Source organism: Schistocerca gregaria, chromosome 3, assembly GCF_023897955.1.
Source record: "Schistocerca gregaria isolate iqSchGreg1 chromosome 3, iqSchGreg1.2, whole genome shotgun sequence".
In the NCBI taxonomy this organism is placed as follows: Eukaryota; Metazoa; Arthropoda; class Insecta; order Orthoptera; family Acrididae; genus Schistocerca; species Schistocerca gregaria.
Window position 1 is genome coordinate 413,160,592 of NC_064922.1, and position 17,243 is coordinate 413,177,834.

The 17,243-nt window shown below is 38.8% G+C and overlaps 1 protein-coding gene across 4 annotated transcripts in view; it reads right to left on the reverse strand.

Moving 5' to 3' along the window:
• Positions 1 to 17,243, reverse strand: part of LOC126353880 (cyclic GMP-AMP synthase-like receptor) — a 275,603-nt gene that overhangs the window by 116,213 nt on the left and 142,147 nt on the right. The window lies entirely within an intron of this gene.

Here is a 17,243-nt window from a genome sequence, read left to right on the forward strand (position 1 = left end):
TGTTTATCTACTGTTCCTCTCCCTCTCTGTCCATTCCTCCTACCCTTTCTCTCTGTCCAATTTTTCCTCCCCCCTCTCTCTACCTGTTATGTCTGCACTGTTGTTGTTGTGGTCTTCAGTCCTGAGACTGGTTTGATGCAGCTCTCCATGCTACTCTATCCTGTGCAAGCTTCTTCATCTCCCAGTAAGTACTGCATCCTACATCCTTCTGAATCTGCTTAGTGTATTCATCTCTTGGTCTCCCTCTACGATTTTTACCCTCCACGCTGCCCTCCAATACTAAATTGGTGATCCCTTGATGCCTCAGAACATGTCCTACCAACCGATTCCTTCTTCTGGTCAAGGTGTGCCACAAACTTCTCTTCTCCCCAATCCTACTCAATATTTCCTCATTAGTTATGTGCTCTACCCATCTAATCTTCAGCATTCTTCTATAGCACCACATTTCGAAAGCTTCTATTCTCTTCTTGTCCAAAATATTTATCATCCATGTTTCACTTCCATACATGGCTACACTCCATACAAATACTTTCAGAAACGACTTCCCAACACTTAAATCTATACTCGATGTTAACAAATTTCTCTTCTTCAGAAACGCTTTCCTTGCCATTGCCAATCTACATTTTATATCCTCTCTACTTCGACCATAATCAGTTATTCTGCTCCCCAAAAACCAAAACTCCTTTACTACTTTAAGTGTCTCATTTCCTAATCTAATTCCCTCAACATTGCCCGACTTAATTCGACTACATTCCATTATCCTAGTTTTGCTTTTGTTGATGTTCATCTTATATCCTGCCTTCAAGACACTATCCATTCCGTTCAACTGCCCTTCCAAGTCCTTTGCTATCTCTGACAGAATTACAATGTCATCGGCGAACCTCAAAGTTTTTATTTCTTCTCCATGGATTTTAATACCTACACCGAATTTTTGTTTTGTTTCCTTCACTGCTTGCTCAATATACAGATTGAATAACATCGGGGAGAGACTACAACCCTGTCTCACTCCCTTCCCAACCACTGCTTCCCTTTCATGTCCCTCTTTAAGTCTTATAACTGCCATCTGGTTTCTGTACAAATTGTAAATAGCCTTACGCTCCCTGTATTTTACCCCTGCCACCTTTAGAATTTGAAAGAGAGTATTCCAGTCAACATTGTCGAAAGCTTTCTCTAAGTCTACGAATGCTAGAAATGTAGGTTTTCCTTTCCTTAATCTAGCTTCTGAGATAAGTCGTAGGGTCAGTATTCCCTCACGTGTTCCAACATTTCTACAGAATCCAAACTGATCTTTTCCGAGGTCGGCTTCTACCAGTTTTTCCATTCGTCTGTAAAGAATTTGTGTTAGTATTTTGCAGCCGTGACTTATTAAACTGATAGTTCGGTAATTTTCACATCTGTCAGCACCTACTTCCTTTGGGATTGGAATTATTATATTCTTCTTGAAGTCTGAGGGTATTTCGCCTGTCTCATACATCTTGCTCACCAGATGGTAGAGTTTTGTCAGGACTGGCTCTCCCAAGGCCGTCACTAGTTCTTAAGGAATGTTGTCTACTCCAGGGGCCTTGTTTCGACTCAGTTCTTTTAGTGCTGCCCGCACTATAACACAACAAATATTCCGTGATAACGAAATTTATTTGACCTTCTGTCACTCAAGATAAACTTAAGATTGACTACACAACACTTCACTGGCTGTAGCGCCAAGGAGAAATCAGAGTCACTAGAAGAGAATACAAGTGCAAACCACTGCCAACCAGTCGATACCGTCGCGTCGCAAGTTTCCAGCCAGGGAGGCCACAGTACGGTTCAGTCGTCACGAATCCAGCAGCCGGGTAGTAACACAGTCATCGGCAAAGATCAAGCTGGTGAAACGAGCTCAGGGAGCTCGCTTAAATCTGCACGTCCGGCCAATCAGTGTGTCGGTAGATGGTGCCCCACTCTGGTGGCAAGGGCAGTGCTGCCAGGGTAATCCGTATCAATAGTGGTGTGTACACTGCCGTTAACCCCGCGACGACGCATTCACTTGCGCCAGTTGTTGACACCGTGTGCGGCGCCGGCGGTACTTGCCTATTGCCGCGCGTGTCGTAGCACGACGCGCCGACTTGACGGCTGCTGTGCGGCGGCCGATACAACACTACCCATTTGCTCCTCACCTCTCTCTGTCCGTATCATCTACCATCCTCTCTCTATCCATCTTCTCCCCCCTCCCCCCCCCCCCTCTCTCTCTCCATCCACCTCCTAATCCACCTCATATATCGACCCATTTTGAGACCACTCAAACCCCAATGGGAGGCTGTTTCCACCCCACAATACTTTGTTTCAGACAATAAGTGGTATATGTAGCAAGGTTGGTTGAACTCCATCTGCTGTTTTAGGAGAAGATGTGGAACACATACAGGGCGGTCAGGAATGATCTGGAAAGTCTGTAAGGGTGTTGAAGGGGAGGTTGTGCTGCGAAACAACTGTTTAGAAAAAAAATTCAATATGTTGTGCTGAGTTAATTAGCATTGAAGCAGCTGCTCAGGTTGTCAGGTGTGCAAATTCGAGCAGCTCGACAGATACAATTATTGTCAGGTGTTCTCATAGCTGAGTGTTTGGCTTGGGTTGGATACTCATTACCATCTCATATCCAATTTCTGTATCACTATCTTTTTCAGTTTTATGAAACAAAATGAAAAACATGTTTGGCAGCATAGTCTCTGGTGGCTCACTTGAATTTACAAGCCCACTGGCTGACTTCAATGCTAATGAACTCAGAAATGGTGCAATGCATCAATGTTTTTTTTCTTTTAGGGCCTAGTACATGAATAAGTTAAAAAAAAAACTGATTTCTAAATTTTTGTCTTAAAAAATTCTGTTTAGTTTTCTGATCAAGAGAAAGTTTACTTGAAGGAAATTTGAGTGAAGGAAGCCCAAAAATTTAAGTGGCTACACACATGTCGACGTCCCCATGTTGTACAGAAAGCTCTGTAAAAAAACAGAATTTTGTTCTGACTCGTTTCAGTTTTACCAATTTTTAGTCTCTAACATTGGATAACCTGTCAAAACATCGTGGTTGCTTCAGTTTTGTTTATACAAGTTGTTTAGTTTTTGATTTGCCACTGTTTTGCTACTAACATTTGTGTTTAAATGTGAAGTAACTGTGCTCATGTAAGTTTTCTTCTACTTCAGTTCTATGGCAGGAATTAAAAAGTTTGGTGCTAAACAATGCAAATCCTATGGAAGTCGGCTCACCAAATAGCTTAGCTCTGTTAATACCGAATCAGGTGATGATGTAACACTTGAATCAGCTTCAACCAAACAGGGAATGTATAACACAAACATTAAATTTACTTATACTACAATTGTATAGGCAGAGGGTACAAAAATGCTCAAATGTTCTGTACTCTTATGGACCTACCCTCGCCTACAAGATTTGACAGGTTCAATGAAATTATTCTGTAGAGTTTCATAAAGGAAGCAAATGATATTATGAAAAATGCTGTTCAGGAAAGTATAGACATAATTGCAGCCTTGGATGCATCTTGATAATGAACTGGACAAAGTTCTCTAAATGGTGTAGTGACAGCTACATTGTTGGACAATGGTAAAGTCACTAATGTGAAATGTATCACCAAGTACTGTCATGGCTACAATAATGGAGCTATGAGTTACAAATGTTTGACAAATTTTAGTGTTTATAGTGGAGGGATGGAGTGTGAAGGTGTTGTGAAGATATTTTACAGATCAATGGAGAGATATAGTGTGATGTATATGTCTTACCTGCGAGATGGAGTCTCAAAGGGGTACCAAAAAGTTTGTGAATCCAGCCCTTATGGTGACAGAGAAATTGAAAAATGGAATAAGTTGGACATGTTCAGAAAAGGTTAGGTACAAGATTAATACATGTGAAAAAGAAATTGGTTAATAGTAAGTGTATTAATGGATGTTGTTGGCTTAGAGTTGAAGAAATAGATAGGTTACAATATTATTGTGGACAAGCCATAAGGCAAAATACAAACAAAGTTGATGGAAAGAAAAACGAAATGTGGGCTGTTTTCTTTCATAAAACATTCACAGATGACAACAAGTGTCATACACTCTGATGACCTGGTAGTGGATCATGGAGTGGTTACCAGAGAACTGTTGTTCAAGGTAAGACCTACAACCATAAGCATTCAGTGCCATTTGCTATACAGAAAGTAATCAAACCTATGCATAGAGATCTTAAGAACACAAGATTATTAGAGAAGTGCTTACATGGTAGGACTCAAAACACAAATGAAAGTTTTAACAATGTATGTAGGAACGAATGCCAAAATCTGTATGTAGGACTAAATACTTTGAAGTTAGGAGTAATTGATCCTCTGCTATGCTTCAATGATTTTCAGTCTCAAGGAATATGGTTATGGAGTTGATGGCAGTGCCTAGTGGACTAAATATGCAAAGAGCTTTAGTTGCCACTGACCAAGGAGTCTCTTCAAAGCAAAGAAATCAGTGTTGGAAGCCACCAAACAAGCACGGGTAAGAAAATAAAGTCTGAAAAACAAAAGGGAGGAAGAGCAACACCAGAAACAAGATGAATATGGACCTGGGATGTTTTAGTCTTATGCAGGTTAGAGAGAGAAACAGTTTTTAAATTTATCTTGCATTTCAGTAAGTTCACTTTTATATGTTCTCGTACACACAACTTAAAAATTATTAAAGATAAAGGAATGAAATTTTTTATACTGTCTTAAAACATACTCAACTAAAACGTAGACTATTGTTATGGCTGCAATTTGAAAATTACAGAGCTTTTTCAAGAAAAGCTATGAGTTAATTATTGGAGATTTTTATAAAAATATTTAACTTTTTTAAAATCATAATTTATGACAGCAACACCTTTTTAAAAGTTTGCTTTAAAGAGTATAGCGTTCAGAACTACCAGAAAAAAAACAAGCTTCTACTTTGTGTGTGTGTGTGTGTGTGTGTGTGTGTGTGTGTGTGTGTGTGTGTGTGTGTGTGTGCTGCGAAAGGTGGATATACACTGTACTAGTGCCGACATTGTGCATGCTCTGTTGCCTGTGTCTATGTGCCTGTGGTTCTGTCAGTGTGATCATGTGATGTATCTGACCCCAGGAATGTGTCAATAAAGTTTCCCCTTCCTGGGACAATGAATTCACGGTGTTCTTATTTCAATTTCCAGGAGTGTATATTTGACGAAATCCATGCAATGTACTTTGTCTCTGGATGAATAAACTACTACTACTACTACTACTATAATATGTTTGTGGTGTTTGAATATCTGGAATATTCTTTGGTTGTATAATAATAGTGTCCTTGAATAATCGATGTTTGTATAACTGTACTCTAAGTCCAAAATAAAACTGTTCTAGCAGCACATTGGTGTTCTTAATAAACACACTTTCAGTGCAAAGTGTTGTATTTCATTGACAACCCAGTTATTCAATGTGGACTTCAGTGAGTATATGATTTGACACTGTTTGTTGGAGAAGCTGAGTATGTCACTGTGGCTCCATTTGGAAACATAAAAGCCATCACCTACATGGACAGGAACCAGAATACAAGCAATACATCATTCCCGTGATCTGTTGATTCAGAAAAAAATGGATTCCAAGCCACCAGCAAGTCAGCTGTACATCAGGTATCCGTACGTGTTCTCTAATCAAGGAAATAGCTGAACAGATTCGACTGAGCCACAATGTACACCAGATGGGATGACATGAGGTATTTGGCTAATGTGTACCTTTACTTGGACAGCACAGGCCAGTAGTGGTTTGACAACACTGAAAATAAGCTTGACAGTTGGCACAAATTCCGAGCCAGATTGAAGAAAAGTAGAAGAACAAGTGAAGAATAAGACACAATACCATGAGCATATGATATATTTGTAAATACAAAATGTTTTGGACCTACATGTTTTGGTCTAACATGCCAGAAGCTAAAAAAACTCACACTTGATGAATGCACATACTAAGTACTTATGGTAAGGATGTCACAATGACAGTGAAATTAATCAAATGCTGCTAGAAAATCAAAGAAATGCAATAGAAAAGAGTCAAATGGAAAAGGTATGACCAACTACTAAATGTAATCTGTATGACAATTGTGAAAGATCACCATTAGCTTGCTTCTCTCATATGCCCGACAGCAAGAGAAGAGATAAAGAGATAAGAAGAGATACACCAGTGTACAGCAACCATAAATGATTGATCAAGTACACAACAGATAGCAGCCTTGGATGTCTGAAGATAAGACAGAATGCTGAAGAGGTGTATTGGACTTCAGCACCAATCTTCACAAATAGTCGAATACACTATGAAGAATACATTTATCCAACGTGGACTTACACCACCACTGTCAAAGAACAACCCTGCATCAGACCAACTTGAGTAAAACCAACTCCCTCATCAAGTAAAATGCCCTGGCAGAAGAACTGACGTCTGGAGGACAGAGGATAATGTAACTGTCTGTTTTCACTGTGGACACATTGTGCACTACTGCAGAGATAGAAAGTGAGTGTTCAGTGACTTTTACACCACAAGATGCCAACCATCACAGCAGTCCTATTCACATCAATCATCTGCAGATGATTATAGTTGAACTGTGGACTGAAGCTCATCACCATACCCTGAATGAGGTCACACCCCAACATACTCCATTCCCTGTCACCATACAGAGGCACCAGCTGCTCACTCAGCCATGGAATTCAGGAAAACCAAGAAAGGCAACCATCCAAGGTAGTGACACTGCCACAAATGAAAATGCTCCCTGGATGACAGTTGCTACGATGACAGGAAATTTCATCAAGATCATTATTGATAGCCAACCACTACAGATACTAGCTGACTCAAAGGCTTCTTTTTCTGTGATGTTGAGTTCTTATCATCCCAAGCTCAAGAAGACTATGTTCCATAATATGAAAACAATGGTGTGGAAGGCTGTAAATGTGAAATACGTCTACCTGACAGGAATATATATTGAAAGAATAATTACAAGGTTTCATGAAAAGTAATGCCTTTAATACTTTTATGTGACGATTCTTAAGTCCCTCTAACTAAAAACAAATGTTATTAACATTCCACATCATTATTCTTAATGTTTACATATTTATTTCTCAACATGTAGTCACCTCAGTGATGAACACATTTCTCCCGACAATAGAACAGTTTGTTGATTAAGGTCACTCTAGAATATCTGATTTTGTTGCCAGAGGCACAACCTCGCCTCTAGATCTTCACTAGAAGAGGCAAGGCTATTAATAGAAGAGGCCATACCTGCACAGTTTGAAACAGCTGTAATTCCACCAACCTCTCCCTCTGAAATCAGTAAAATAATAAACTCACTGAAAAGTAAAAGCTCTTACGGAATTGATGGCATTTCCAGCAAAGTACTTAAAGCTTGTTCCCCACAGATAAGTAGAATTCTCAGCCACGTATGTAATAGCTGTTTGGAGCAGGGTGTTTTCCCTGATAGACTGAAATATGCCATTGTAAAACCATTGCATAAAAAGGGGGATATGTCGGATGTCAACAACTACCGCCCAATCTCTCTTCTGACAGCTCTATCAAAAATTTTTGAGAAAGTAATGTATTCAAGAGTAGCCTCCCATATTTGTAAAAATAAAGTACTAACAAAATGTCAGTTTGGTTTTCAGAAAGGCTTTTCAACAGAAAATGCTATATATGCTTTCACTGATCAAATATTAAATGCTCTGAATAACCGGACATCACCCATTGGTATTTTTTGTGATCTCTCAAAGGCCTTTGATTGTGTAAATCATGGAATTCTTTTAGATAAGCTAAATCATTATGGTTTGAGTGGGGCAGTGCACAAATGGTTTAATTCATACTTAACTGGAAGAATGCAGAAAGTTGAAATAAGTGGTTCGTGTAATGTTAAAACAGCTGATTCCTCAAACTGGGGTGCTATCAAGCACGGGGTCCCACAGGGTTCGGTCTTAGGTCCTTTACTGTTCTTGATATACATTAATGACTAACCATTCCACATTGATGAAGATGCAAAGTTAGTTCTTTTTGCTGATGATACAAGTATAGTAATAACATCCAAGAACCAAGAACTAAGTGATGTAATTGTAAATGATGTTTTTCACAAAATTATTAAGTGGTTCTCAGCAAACGGACTCTCTTTAAATTTTGATAAAACACAGTATATACAGTTCCGTACAGTAAATGGCACAACTCCAGTAATAAATATAGAATTTGAACAGAAGTCTGTAGCTAAGGTAGAATTTTCAAAATTTTTAGGTGTGTCCATTGATGAGAGGTTAAACTGGAAGCAACACATTGATGGTCTGCTGAAACGTCTGAGTTCAGCTACGTATGCTATTAGGGTTATTGCAAATTTTGGTGATAAGAATCTCAGTAAATTAGCTTACTATGCCTACTTTCATTCACTGCTTTCGTATGGCATCATATTCTGGGGTAATTCATCGTTGAGTAGAAAAGTATTCATTGCACAAAAACGTGTAATCAGAATAATTGCTGGAGCCCACCCACGGTCATCCTGCAGACATCTATTTAAGGATCTAGGGATCCTCACAGTAACCTCACAGTATATATATTCCCTTATGAAATTTGTTGATAATAATGCAACCCAATTCAAAAGTAATAGCAGTGTGCATACCTATAACACCAGGAGAAAGGATGATCTTCACTATGCAGGGTTAAATCTGACTTTGGCACAGAAAGGGGTAAATTATGCTGCCACAAAAGTCTTTGGGCACCTACCAAACAGCATCAAAAGCCTGACAGATAGCCAACTAACATTTAAAAATAAATTAAAAGAATTTCTAGATGACAACTCCTTCTACTCATTGGCTGAATTTTTAGATATAAAGTAAAAAAAAAAAAAAAAATTAATCATTAGTGTCATGCAATATTTTGTGTAATGTAATTTCTTGTACAGACATCTTTTATTAACCTGACACGTTCCACATCATTACGAAGTGTCGTATTCATGATCTATGGAACAAGTATTAATCTAATCTAATCTAATCTAACCTGTACTTCATCACTAACAAAGTGAAGTCCTCAAAGGTATTCTTCATGTTTTGGAAACAAATGAAAATCAGATGAGATCACATCAGGGCTTATGGAGGATGATTAATGACAACAAACCAAAGGCTTTGGATCGTTGCAGGTGTCACTGTGCTTGTGTGTGGTCTATCATTGTTATGCTGCATGAGAGGGTGTTCCAGGTGAGGATCAACTCTTTGAATTTGAAACTTGATTACAGCACATTGTTTCTCACTCACTGACATAGTTATGTTACACACCACAATTCTCTGCCCTGTTATGGCAGAGGAAAGAAAATACATAGACATGAAGAATAAATATGTAGAATGTTAGTAATGCTTGTGTTATATCCAAAGCTTTAAAAGTTTTCACATAAAAAATTCAGAATCGTTACTTTTCAGTGTGCCCTAATATCAATGATGAAACAAAGCTCCTCAAATTCATCAGTTTAATATAATGTAGTTATAACTTATTCTTAAATGGTATGCATTACAGGCAATCATAGATTGTGGAAGACTTCATACTAACAAAGCTATTCCACCACACAATATAACAAAGATTGCTCTAAGAGGTTGTTTGCCGATGAAGACATTTTAATCTGCCATGATATTGTTAATCTGCCATCATCAATGAAAAGAGTTCCAGGTGCCAGTTCAATCAAGATGCACAGTTATACTGTGAACCTTCCGTCAACTTCAAAAAGTTACTTAGGCTCACAAAAGACATCTAAAGGACTTCTAAGCCAACTAAAAATCGTGTTGAATTGTTCATTCTACAGATCTCTGCCTAAATCCAAAACAAAATCATCTTCATTATCCAAGTAATAAATATCTTGAGACGCCTAGTAAATGACAATGGAGGCCATCCCAATACAGAGAAAATAAGAGCAGATTTTCTGACTCCTCAGTGCACTTGTGATGTAAGAAGTTTTCTCAGAATGTGCTCATACTGCCAGCAATCCAAAAAAGATATCTGTCCCTTGCAGGAACTACTGCTGGGAGGTGCCAAATTTTTATGGAACACGGTGCAAGAAAGATCATTCCTTTTCCTTGAGGATCTTCTCCAGTTCTAGCATAGTCTAACAAGAATATTGAGACAGAAATTCAAATCAATACTAGCAGTTTTGGGATAGGAAGGCCATTAAAATGTGATAGTCAAGTCCAAGAAGACCTACTCCATGAAGACCTACTTTACAATTGAGAAAGAGTGCCTTGAGTTGTTTGGGCCACCAACAAGTTCAGGCCACATTTATTTGGCAAACCATTCACCACTGTCACATATCACCATTCTTCATACTGGCTGCTAGGCTGAGGGATCTGTCAGGTTGACTTGCAAGATGGGCACTGAAGCTCCAGGAGTACAAAACAGCAGTGAGGATGAAATCTCAGTCATTGCTGCATTATATTACATTGTTGCTGAGCAGAAGAGTGATACAGCATTGCTGAAAACCATCAAAGCCTTGAGGAATGAGAAAGAGATGAAAAGGGGATCCCAATTAATACACAGAACATCATGTTATGATCCAAGTTGGCAGCCACTATGCAGGTATCACTGGCTCTATTGATCCATTGAACACTATGTGAGTCACTCTAAGGGATGCCAATGAAGGAAGAATGTGCCACAATTACCTCTGTGCCTCAAGTACTGCAGAAGTGTCATTCCACTGAATCGTACTCAAGCTCTTGGGGAGTTTTCCAAAGCCAACAAATGAGAATCAATAGATAATAGTTTGCACTGACTACCCCAGCTACTGTGCTATCAGTAAAACTGTGCTGATTGCTGAAGCTCCAGCTATTACAAAATTCCTTGTAGGAGACATCACTCTGAAGTATGGAGCACCTTTTTATGATCTCTGATCATGGAAAAGGTTTTCATTTGCGACTGGTATCAGAAATAATTTTATGTTGTGACAGGACGACAACTGCTTACCATCCACAGAACCAATGGCCTCATAGAATGCTTTACTGAGACATTGTCAGATATGCTCTTGATTTACACTGATGTCAAACAGAGGGATTCGGTTACAATATTGTTTGTTGTGACATTAAGATATGACACACCAAAGTAAAACACTACAAGCTTCCACTTCAACTGGTCTATATTCAGTATGACTAAGTGAAACAGCTCATGACCAAGATTGAAGAAGCAAGATAACTGGCACACAGGTGAAGGAAGGAGAGCTCTACAATGCTATTGGAAAAATTATCAAAGTTCCTCAACATAACTTATCAGTCATCACATATGAGATTGAAGATAATATCCTTTCATCAAGATGGAAAAAACATACAGATGTCATTCATATCCTCTGTACGATGTTCTACTACAGTCCAGTGGCAGAAATTGGTGATGGGACTTCAAGGAAACTGAAGACCCACTTAACGATCATGAAGCTTCAATGAGAGGGGCTACCTTCGATGTAAATCACAGTAAAGAGGATGTAACAACATGACCAGAATGTGAGGTTCCACCTATACGGCGATACAGAGCAACACTGACAAGGTCTGTATTCTGGCTGCTGTAATCTGCTCCTGCTCCTATTAGGACTTATGAAACAGTGGCCCAATGTTTTTCCGGGATTAGTTCTGTTCTAACTGTATAGGGTTCTTAATAAACAGGCTTTCAGTGTTAAGTGTTGTATTTAACATAAAGATGACTGCAACACCACGAGATGATTATAAAGATTACATGTTAAGTTGCAGACAGGAACAATAAAAACAGACTAACACATTAGCTTTCAGCCTTCACCAGAAAAGGAAACACACATACAAATTCATTCACACTAGCAAGAACACCTCATGCACACATGACCAGCACCTCTGGCAGCTTAGACCAGAATATTTTTGTTGTAACTGTCTGCAACTTAATGTGTCATCTTAACAGTAAGTAGTAATCTATCTTTTCCTTATATTGTTTGGTTTTAAAAGTGGTATCTCATTGACACCCCAGCCTTTGCATTTGGACTTGAATGTGGTTACAATGTGAAATTATTTGGTGGAGACACAGGGAACTTCAAAAAATTTATATCACTGTGTCTCCATTTGGCAACAAAAAAGCCCTCACCTATATGTACAGGAACACGTTACCAGCACCACATCATTCACATGATTTATTTATTTAGTTGACCAGTCGATTCCGAGTCAGCAGTAAGTCAGCTGTACATCAGGCATCCAGCAGTGTTCTCCAGAAATGCCAGTCAAGAAACAATGAAATGGCTGAAAAGAGTCAACTGAGTCAAAATATACAAGAGGTAGGATGACATATTGTGTTTGGCTAATGTGTACTTTTACTTGGAGAGCAGAGGCCAGTTATGGTTTGAAAACAATGAATAGAAGCTTAAGAGTTGTGACAAATAAAAAGAAGTTGAATGGTTGTGACAAATTCCAAGCCAAATTGAAGAAAATATTTAGCAGCAATTCCACTTAGCAGAAGAACAAATGAAGAAAAGGATCCAATACCATGGGCAAAAAACACACTTATAAATACAGAATGAATCCTTACACAACAGAAGCTGACAAAACTCACACTTGATGAAAGGAGTTGCAGAACCCACATAAAAAGATCATAAAAGAGTCATATGGAAAAGGTATGACCAACTGCTAAATGTGGTACCTGTGGAAATTGTGAAAACTGCTGTGAGCTTGGTTCTCTCATACGTCTCATAACAAGAGATAAGATACACCAGTGTACAGCAGCCAGATGTGTTGGGCCAAGCACACAAGAGATAGCAGCCTTGGATGTTGACCAGATATGTGTCGGGATAATACAGAATGCTGAAGAAGAAGTGTATTGGTCTCTAGCACCAGTCTCCAACAATGGTTGAACACACCATGAAGAATGGACTCAGCCAACTCAGATTTATGCCACCACTGTCAAAGAACAACCCTGCATCAGACCAATTTGGGGACAACCAACTCCTTCATCAAGAAAACACCCTGCACAAAAATCGAGATTTGGAGGACAGAGGACTACACGACAGTCTGTTTTCACTGTGGACACTCTGGACACAATGTGCACTACTGCAAAGATAAAAGATGAGTGTTCAATTACTTTTACACTGCAACCATCAGAAAGTCCTATTCACACCACCCATCTACAGATGATTATAGTCACACTGTAGATTTATGCTCATCGTCATACTCTGGATGAGGTCACTCCCCAACATACTCCATTCCCTGTCAACATACAAAGGCACTAGCTGCTCCCTTAGCCATGAAATTCAAGAAAACCAAACAAGGCAACCATCTGAGGAGGTGACATTGCCACAAATGAAAATCCTCTCTGGATGACAGTTGCTAAGATGACAGGAAATATCATCTATACTCTGGAAACCAACATGAGGTGCATGGCAGAGGCTATGTCAAATTCTACCAGCTATTAAGGTTTCTTCATGTTCCACTTGTGGGAAGCATGACTGTTTGAATGTCTCTGTGCATGCAGTAATTATTCTAATCTTATCCTCATAATCTCTATGTGAGTGATATGTAGGGCATTTTAGTGTATTCCTAGAGTCATCATTTGAAGCTGGTTTTTGAAATTTTGTTAACAGAGTTTCTCAGGATAGTTTGCATCTACCTTCAAGATAACATGCTGTGTCTTCCTTACCAAAAAGTTCTCAATCCATTCACAAATTTCTATCCATACCCCATATGGTCATACTTTTGACAATAAGCGTAGGCACAGTACTGAGTCAATTTCTTTGTTGTTTTTTTTTTGTTTTTTTGTTTTTGAAAAATCAATAAATACAGCATCTTGATTGCCTTCATAAAAAGCTTTCAGCATGTCATGTGAGAAAAGTGTGAGTTGGGTTTTACATAATCGATGTTTTTGAAATCCATGCTGGCTGGCACTGAGGAGTTGTTCTTTTCAAGATACATCATAATGTTTGAGTTCAGAATATGTTCTAAGATTCTACAACAAATCGATGGTAGTTTTGTGGATCACTTCTACCATCCTTCTGGTAGATGTGTGTGACCTGTGCCTTGTTTCAAGAACTGGGCACAGTTTTTTTGTTTAAAGGATTTATGACAGATTATAGTTAGAAAAAAGGCTAACTCAGCCACAAATTCAGTATAGAATCTGACAGGGATTCCCTCAGGCCCTGGAGCTTTGTTCAGTTTTAATGATTTCAGCTGTTTTTCAACAGCAGTGACACAAATACTTATTTCACTCATCTTTTCAATGATGTGAGGATTAATTTGGTGCAATTATCATGGGTTTTCTTTTGTAAAGGAACATTTGGAAATGGAGTTAATATTTCAACTTTTGCTTCGCTACCCTCCATTTCAATTCCTGTCTCATTTATTAGGGACTGGACAGTAACTCTGGTGCAACTAACAACTTTTACATATGAACAGAATTTCTTTGGGTTACATGAAAGATCACTTGACTATATTCCGCTATGGTAGTCACTGAAGACATAATGTACCGCTCTCTTGACAGCCAAACATGTTTCATTCAGCATCGCTTTATCTATAGCCTACACTTTGTTTTACATGTACTATGCAGTAATCTCTGTTTCTTTAGAAGCTTCCATACAGTGACTGTATACCACGGCAGTTCCCTGCTGGGTACATACCTGTCCAGAGCATGGTCAACTATTTTGTTAAGCTTGAGCCAGAGCTTCTCTTCATGCTCCTGGCCTGTGCTGAAAGTTTCAATTTCCTCATTGAGATATGACACTAGTGATTTTTATGTAGTTTATTGAACCTATACATCTTTCTGCTTAATTTAGTTGTGCTTTGTACTTTGGTAATCATTGTTGCCACTACCACGTCATCCTCACTAATATCTGTTTTGATGTGGCACCCTCAAAGAGGTCAGGTCTATTTGTTGCCATTAGATCCAACATATTTCCAACAGGAACGGGGCTCCTAACTGTCTGTTCTAGGTAGTTTTTGGAGAAAGCATTTAGTAAAGTTTCACAGGATGCCTTCTAATGCTCATCTCTAACAAAATTTTAATTTTCCAGTTAATTGTTGGATGGTTAAACTATCCACCAACAATTACAGTTTGATTAGGGATATATGTACAAGTGAACTGAGGTTTTCTCTAAGGTTTTCAGTTACATTAGGAGATGAGACTGGTGGGTGAGAGAAGGATTATCATCATTTTACACCTATCCCTGGCACTGAGGTTGCTCAAACACATCATGTGGAGCTTCAATTCCCACCTAAATAGATTTGAGTTTCTTGCCTATTGCAACAAATATGTCAATGCCATTTCCCATTTGCCTATCCTTTTAATATATACTGAAGTTATCCCCAAAAGTCTCACTGCTATCAACTTCAGGTTTCAACCAGCTTTCTGTACCTAATATTATGTAAGCTTTGCTGCTTTCCATGAGCACTTCAAACTCTGGCACTTCGTTGTGAATACTGTGGCAGTTTACCATTACAATTTTAATACTCTCACTGGTGGAAGGGATTTCTTTTGTTCTTACACTGATACTTCTGGGTTTGCTACAGCTATCATTGTTTGGATTGGATGGAGAGTCACCCAATCTAAAAAAAACTCTTGTGTGCAACTGACACACAGTCAGCTAACTGAGTGGCAGCCACTGATGTGTAGTGCACACCTGACCCATTTAGGGGGACCCTACAGTTCTCAACACTATGGCACAAGTCCACGAAGGCACAGCCTAGCTTGTCTCTGGTTCAGTTCTTCCAGTCGACTCAGAAACAAGGGGCAACAATCAGTTCTGGGGACAATGGCACAAACTGTGATCTTCATTGAAACTCCATGCGCATGGCTGGTCTTCTCAACCTTATCTGCCAGTTGCTGCAATGACCCAAGTATGAGTTCAGAGCCCAGACAACAGGCATCATTTGTTCAAACATGAGCCACAATCTGCAGTTGGTTGCACCCTGTCCCCTCAATGGCAGCTGGAGGCTCCAACATGTTGGAAGAGGCCCTCAACCATACACACTGAATGCTGAACAAAAACACTGCAGCTTGAGTTTATATCAATCAAAATAGCTAAACTGTACAGCACCAACAGTGCATGTCTTCTCCCTGTTGCAGTTAACAAACATAATCAATGGCCAACAAGTCCAGTCCAGGTGCTAGTTGACTCAAGGGCTTCTTTTTCTGTAATGTTGAATTCTTATCATTGACAACTACAAAAAACTATGTTCCATGATATGAAAGTGATAATGCTGAAGGTTGTAAATGTGAAATACATCTAGCTGACTAGGACATGTATTGCAAGACTAACTGCAAGGGTGTGCTGAAAAGAAATGTGTCTGTATTTTTTATGTAACAGCTCTTAAGGCTTTTTAAATAAAACAAATGTTATTAACATTCTATATCTTTATCCTTCATGTCTATATATTTATTTGTCAACACACTCACTCTGACTAAGAACACATTTCTCACAACAATAGACCCTTATTGACTAAAGTCATTGTACAATATTTGGCTTTCTTGACAGAGCCACAACAATATTCACATCTGATTTAACAAAAATAAATATTTTTCTGAGATTGTGGTATAGAAAATGTGACACAATTTTGTGAAAGCATCATGCTATCAGATAAATTTTTCATGATGAATTTTTTTTCCCAAAATTAGTGATTCAGTGCATGTAATACATCATGCAGAAGCAGAAAACACTGCTGAGCACAATATACTCAACTTCAGTTGATGCACCATTATCTGTGGTGTCTGGATCGTCACCCCCACAATACCAGCTTGTCTAAATTATGTTGACGGGAATAATCCTCACTACACATCCTTTACCCCCCTCCCACAATCTAACTAGCCTCAGTTTCTGCTAGCTCCTGTGCCACACCCACATTCTCCCATCACCATACCCATTATTTCATTCTCCTTTCCAAACTCTCTATCCTTGTCTATTCTATCTTCAACTCCCAAGTCACAACTCTACTTTGTTGTGCACCAAACAAACCTTCCTGGGTTTGCGCCAGTGTGAGCTCGCCTGTGTTCCACTGCTGCTTCACCCTCCTAGTCTTCAACCCTTTAGAGCTTGGCAGCATTTTGAATTCTTTTTGTGTGCCTATCAATAATACAATGCCTCAGATGTGTTTCTTGATTTCCTCATAGTTTCAGGAAATAATTACGACAAAAATGTTAATATTTACACGAAACAGTGTTTCCATTCATAGTTTGTCTTCAAAGTATTGGCAGAAGACACTTTATTAGTTTTAACCAAGTTTATAATCAGAAATAGTCTGGTTGATATTCTCCAAAGACAATAGTTTCATTTTC